Source organism: Musca domestica, unplaced genomic scaffold (genome assembly GCF_030504385.1).
Source record: "Musca domestica strain aabys unplaced genomic scaffold, Musca_domestica.polishedcontigs.V.1.1 18, whole genome shotgun sequence".
NCBI lineage: Eukaryota > Metazoa > Arthropoda > Insecta > Diptera > Muscidae > Musca > Musca domestica.
Window position 1 is genome coordinate 13,218,728 of NW_026712238.1, and position 7,185 is coordinate 13,225,912.

General features: G+C 36.5%; 1 pseudogene; it reads left to right on the forward strand.

Annotated features, from left to right (window-relative positions):
- Positions 1–743: 743 nt before the first annotated feature.
- Positions 744–5,065, forward strand: LOC131801882 (vacuolar protein sorting-associated protein 26-like; annotated as a pseudogene).
- Positions 5,066–7,185: the final 2,120 nt, after the last annotated feature.

A 7,185-nucleotide genomic window follows, 5' to 3' on the forward strand; every position in this document is an offset into this window, starting at 1 on the left:
TAATGAAAAAACGTCATACAATTTCTCCAGGACAAAGGAAAACGAGTCATATCTCTGTAGAGAAGTGTTATCCAGGGCCTTATTTACACGATTATGATTTTAGAAAACCACGTTATTCAGATTGTAAATTCATTTGATAGTATTTCAAATAAACGATGAATCTTCGTAAAATGTGCTATTTAGTTGTTGAGTGACATTGGGAACACTTTTTTCTAAAAATGTTAAATTAAGTCGGCTCAATTCGACCAGAGAACTGTAATATCTCGATGCTAAACTCATTATTCAGGTAAGTTGCTCCTATTTTAAGGTGATGTCATCGCAGTTTTAATAATAATATATTAATGTATATTAATTAGAAGAAAAATTATCTAATTTCTTAAGTACATAATCTTTAATTAAAATTAAATTATTTCCCTATCTTGTTTACTGCTAACGCCATCTATATTCACATTTCACACATCAAAGAAATCATCTGCATTGTCATCACTACAACCTTACCACCTCGCATTTTGCCAACCAACAAATGCCACCATCTGGCCACACCACACTGGCTGTCAAACTTATCAAAAAAATCCACAACTAATCAAACGAAGCAAAAGAATTTTTTCTCAACAAAACGCCCAAAAAATTTACCAACTTTTTTGTTTTAAAACATAATTTGTTGTAATTGTTTTCCAATAATTGATATACGAAACATTCCGAACGGTGCGTTGCGCATAATAAAAACAAAAAACGGATCCAACATGAACTTTTTGGGTTTTGGACAATCGGCTGAAATCGATATGTTTTCGATGGTGCTGAAAAAAAGAAAACTGCTGAGGTCAAGGCAGAGGATGGGAAAATTGAGAAAATGTTACTTTACTACGATGGTGAAACGGTGTCCGGAAAGGTAAATGACCCAAAACAAATAGAGTTACGGCGTGCGTGTGTGTGGCATTATGTAAAAAAAGGAATATCTTGAGTTTTGGCATTCGCAGTTTAATTGGTTAATGAATTCCTTAAGGGCCGTGTTGCGAAGGGGATGACTAAAAACAAATATCAATGCATTGAACACCGGTCACATATTTGCGGTAGAATGGACTTTTTTCCTAACGCATATGCCGCTGACAAAGCAAACGACACGATGACAACAGCGGCACAGACGGACACTTGTTTTTGTTAATTATTTGTTGTGCATTCAATTCTATGCTTATTGAAAACTCGTCGATGCTCTTGTGTTGTTGCTGTTGTTGTCGTTGCCGTGTACGGTGATCGTAACGTTTCTAAGCATTTCTATTAAGAAAATATCATAAAAATGCGCTTCTTAACTGGGAAGCTGTCATGATGACGATGATGGTAGTTGCAAATTCAACGATCATTTTGCAATTGATGTTGAACGTTGGAAGCGGAGGAGGTGGAGGATATCGGAACGGAAACATTACGTAGCCATTTAGCAGCTGCTGATATGACCTCCTTTTAATGCGATTTTCATATATGTTTTTGGTTGTGATAACAATGTTTCGAAAAGTTTTGTTCAGCCAGCACATCCAATGTATGACGCATATTAGTGTGGATATGAAACAGTATAATTAAATATTAGAATTTTATTTAATGACGATATAAGCTAGTTAATCCATTAGAAGCTATATGATAAGGACGATGCAAATGCGCTAAATAGAAGACACGTTTTAATTTCGATATTATTTTTTTTTTGGAGATAGATTTAAATATGGCATTTAAGTTGAAGTTCCAGTTTGAAGGTTGCCTACTTATATGCTATACACAATTCTATTAAATTATTGTTGTAGTAGCTAATCTAATTAGATTCTTTTTGAAAGGACGATGTAATGTCAATGAAATGAAAAATACAATGCGATCGCGAGGAAACTTGTCAGTATTTTGAGGTCTTCAACCTTGCAACCGGATATCTACTAGGATTTCCACTATCCGAAACCTGTGGACGCATCCGATAGCAATCGCTATGCTCTCCGTACGATACTCGCTCAGAGAATCCGGGTTGCAGCTAAAATTTCCGTTCCAAACATTTTTTTTTTTCAATTTTAGATCAAGTTTTAAGATGGGCAATATCAGTCTTTCTGTAGTGGTTCAAGGGGAATGGTGTATCCGATTTCGTTCATACTTTGCACATGGTTTGGTTTAAGGGTGCGCAGCTTAAATGAGTCGGCAACTGCTTCACTCGGAAACCAGTGCTTCAATGGTGTTCATAATAGGAACAATAGTTTTGGTGATGGGTGAGATTTAGAAACGAGACAGAGTTAATGGAGAAATGTATAGTTAGCAGGGATGTCTGCCTAGCCAGGAGTGCTTTTGGCAAACTAGTAGATGAGGATGGAATCGATGTCTGAGAAAAATGGCAGAGTTGTTGTATAACATGGTTCATCTGCATCGCAGACTTTCAATTGTTTCTACCTTTTCTTCATATTCACATAGTCTACAGCAGTCAGTGATAGGAGGGACCTTATTCTTCTTCTTGAGATTACCGACCAGGTGACCTTAGATACAGTGCTACCGGTTTCCTAGGGCCAGCTTCTTCGATGAGAGAAACAGAAAGTTCAAAGTTTAATGCATTCACATATTTCAGGACTTTCTGCAGTCAAGAACGGCTGTCGATTTAATGCACTCGATAGCTGTATGGGCCACCTGACTATTGACAAATATAGTCACTGGTAGTTGCAGTCGAAAAAAGTGGACATGTAATCACTAATTGTGCTATTTTCACCTAGGATATTCCGATTTATTGGTATTCCAAGTTTCGTGTATGACCAACCAGTGAAGAGTGTCATCCTCCAGCTAACCGTAGTCTCAGGGCACATCTTTCTGTTTGATATTCAGCTAAAATATCCAGTGAGTGTACGTTAAGCTGCACATTCAATGCAGGTTGGGAATCCCTATGGCATTCTTTTATGAATGGAGCGCAATTCGACCCTTCTTCTTACAATCTTGGACCAGCGTTTAAACTGTAGAAAGACCATCGTGCTCTAGTTTAAAAGCTAACCCAGATCGTATCCAGGTATTTACGGATGAAGGAAGGTTCAGTTTAACCCCTTCCAGTACTGGCAGCGAAATTTGATATATTTTTTTAATTTCTTATAAATGTATGAGTTAAGTCTTTGCAGGTTTACCAGCAGACTATTGCCAATGATCCAGACAGATGTCTAGTGCACATTGCATTAGGTCTGAAATAGTTGAAAGAAATTTACCACACATCAGCCGCACTTTGTCATCAACACCAATGTATCTATTCAAAGCTGATCGAAACTCACAAGCATTTCATTAATCACCAGAAAGAGGTGAGAGAACTTCTTGCGGAGTCCGCTGACAGTTTCCTAGTCCCAAGCTTGAATTGATTATCCTTAATTAATTTTAGCATTCCATCAAGCCATTCAATAGGGATAAGGAAATGTCGGAGGCATATAGATCATTGTGGATCGACTCCAGCTTCACATTTTTGAAAGCCCATTCTATACCGAAAAAATTGACAATGTATAGCTGTGAAAATCTACTTATTACAAATCTACTTTAAATCTACTTTAATACCATGAAAAGCACTTCTCATATCAGACTCAATATGTTTTGTATCTTTTTCTTGTAATGATTTTAAAATAATTGTTTTTCCTCCCCTTTTCAGGTGAATGTTACACTCAAAAAACCTGGCAGCAAATTGGAACCTCAGGGGCATTAAAATAGAATTCATTGGACAAATTGAATTATTCTACGATCGTGGTAATCATCATGAGTTCAAGTGTATTACCAAAGCTCTGGCACGACCCGGTGACCTGCTGCAGAACAACAGCTATCCTTCGAATTTCCCATGTGGAGAAACAATTCGAAATCTATAATGGTTCAAAATGTTCGATTGCGATATTTCCTGCGTGCCACCATATACGACGCATCAGCGATATAACAAAAGAGGTTGACATTGCCGTTCAACCCTGTGCAGTTATCCGGATGTAAATAATCCCATTAAAATGGAAGTTGGCATTGAAGACGGTTTGCACATTGAATTTGAATACAACAAGAGTAATACCACTTGAAGGATACAATAATTGGTAAAATCTATTTTCTCTTGGTACGCATTAAATTAAGCACATGGAAATTGCCATTATAAAACGGGAATCGACTGGTAGTGGGCCAAATACGTTCACCGAAAACGAAACAATTGCCAAGTTTGAGATCATGGATGGAGCACCGGTCAAGGGTGAGAGTATACCAATACGTGTATTCTTGGCTGGCTACAATTTGACGCCGACAATGCGTGATATAAATAAAAAGTTTTCGGTGAAATATTTCCTCAATTTGGTGTTAATGGATACCGAAGATCGTCGTTACTTTAAGCAGCAAGAAATTACGCTGTGGCGTAAGGCTGATATACCACGTATCATCATGCCCACAATCAGCATCAACAGGCTGCTGTGGCGGCGGGTCACAATACACATCCTCAACATGCACCACCTCATTTGGTGAGTGGCCCACCGGCACCAATTGCGGCCGGTCAACCATCACTTGTGGCCAGCAATGAGCTGGGAGTAATGCGGCGCCAGTGGTGGGCGCCACCCCAGCCACCATGGTTTCGGAGGGCGGTAAAATGGGCTTATTCACCCGTGAAAGTCCAAATCAGGAATTTTCACAACAGATTCTTTGCCCACATCGCCGGTTACACCAACAGCTGTCAGTGGTATACATTGAACGTGGCATGGGCGATGGCGCAGCTGCGGTGAGTACATCACCGGTTATGCTGTCAACAACGCCCCTCCATTGCCTGCAGCAACAGCCTCAGCATCGACGGGCAGTAACAATCTATCGTCATCGATTGAAAACATGAAAGAAGCTGATGATTTTCTAGACAATATTCCAAGTGATGGTGTTGATCGTGGTATTGCATCCTTGGATGGTGATGATAAGCCTCAAGTGGTGGCATCAAGTGATTTCTTGGATAGTGATGATGCTGTTACAACTGGAAGTGGCGGAGCTTGATATTATGGCCAAGCCAATTGAGTTTGTAATACTGCAGTAGCAGCAGCAACAACAACAATAACACAAACAACAACCACCAGCATCATCGTTATCATCAATACACAAAACAAAACAGTAACAAAACCAACTACAACAACAACTACATACGATCAATTGCTGAAAAAGATCGATCGTGTAAATATTGCATCAAGTGCTTAAACTGACAACAACAAACGAAATGAAAGAATCTACAACAACAACCATCATACAAATGAATACTAACATCAAAACAAACAACTTCTCATAATTTAGAACAAAAAAAACCACACAAAGACATTACAAGAATACACTAAACAACAACAACAAAATAGCAACAATAACTATTAGGGCTTATTTTTTAAAACAACAAGAAATACGAAAACTAAGACTTTTCAATGAAGACAACAAGAGTTTGCCGTTTTTAAATGTAGTTCGAAATTGATTTGGAAATTCATAAATGTTCTCTAGAAATTATCTAGAATTAATTTCAGAGTCTTTGGCTTGTAATGCCTTTAGGAATGGCTAAGCTGTTCATCGGCAAATTAAATAACAATTTCACTGTTCCAGAACTGCAAGAATGTAAAAATTACTTTTTCCTTTTATGATATCGAAACATTGGAAAACTATAAGATTATTGCAGGTTCTGAAACAGCAAATATTCCATAGACAATTTTCAATTGTTCTCTTTTTTTCTCAACTATGTATTTAATAAAAAAAATTCGAATTGCAGATATTTCAATTGCACTGTTCCAGAACTATAAGAATGTAAAATATTTTACTTTTTCCGTTTAAGATATCGAAAATTTTTAAAACTATTAGATTCTGGAACAACACGTGTTTATAGACAATTTTCAATTGTTTTTTTTTTTTCAACTATTTATTAAAATCGATCAATATCAATTAATAATCAATTTCCAACTACATTTGAATAGGGCGGGCAAAAATAGCAAAAAAAAAAAAAACTTTGTGAAAATCTAACTAAACGCAAAAAGGTTATAAACATGCATTCGTGGTAACTAAATGATTCGATTAATTTTATTTTGTGCCGAAACAAGCTATTCTAATCGAACTCTTCTGCTAAAACTTAACTAAAGAAAGGAAGCCGTGGAAAGTAAATTTCAGGATTTTTTGGCCATTAAATTTACGTGCAGAAAATTAACATTTCGTATTAATATGTTTCTTGAAATTGTACTCAAAGATCTCTTCTAAGGTATTTCAACTGGGTAGTGCTGTCGTACGTTTTTGTTGATATCTCAGTTCCCTTTTACAGATCTCCGTATAACAGTATCTTCCGATGTCAAATAGTTTGAAGATCTTAACAGTACTTTGACATCTAATAATGTCGAAAAGTTGGCACTGACTAATTGACAACCCCGTATTAAATGTTTTGAGCTTTTTCGAATGAGGTCGATGAATATCGATCTAACACGTTTAAAAAAGGACTTTTAATTAAGTTCCTATATATTAAGTTCCTATATATGCTATATGCCCGATTACTTTGTACATCGATGACAAATTTAACTTCATAAAATATTACGATTTTTAATATAATGATGTATTTCCAATGTATAGATTGAAACAAAATTTTTCTTATGTCGGACTTTATAAAAACCCATTTTAAACATTTTTACAATCCTATGTGGAGGAATTTCTGTGATCTTTTAAAGTAGACTCTAGACCTGAATTGGATAAAGACTTGATAGAGTCTATTTTTGTTCGTCCGTTCTACAAGCAAAGATTTATTCTTTTGACTGGAAATTGTAAGTAAAAATTAGAACTCCATCAAGTACCTCCCCCACAAAGGGTAAAAATTTTGAATTATTACAATTCGCATAACATGTGATGTTTTTGTCCGATTGTCTTCAAATTTCACACGTCTCAATATTCATGTTAACCCAAGGTCTGGTATTAATATGGAGTATATCGGTCCACTCCTTATGGTAGTTCCACCTCCCCCACAGAAGGTTGAAATTTTGAATATACATTAAGGCCACAAAACGCGAAATTAACATCCGATTCCATTTAGACTTGGCATATCTGAATATTTCTATCAACACAGGATCTGTTATAAAGACGGTGGATATCGGACCATTCCTTCTGGTACCTCCCCCACAAAGGTTCAAAGTTTTGAATAACCAAAACGTTTCTAAAATCCGAAATAAGCAACAGGTTCTCTTTATATTTCACACATTT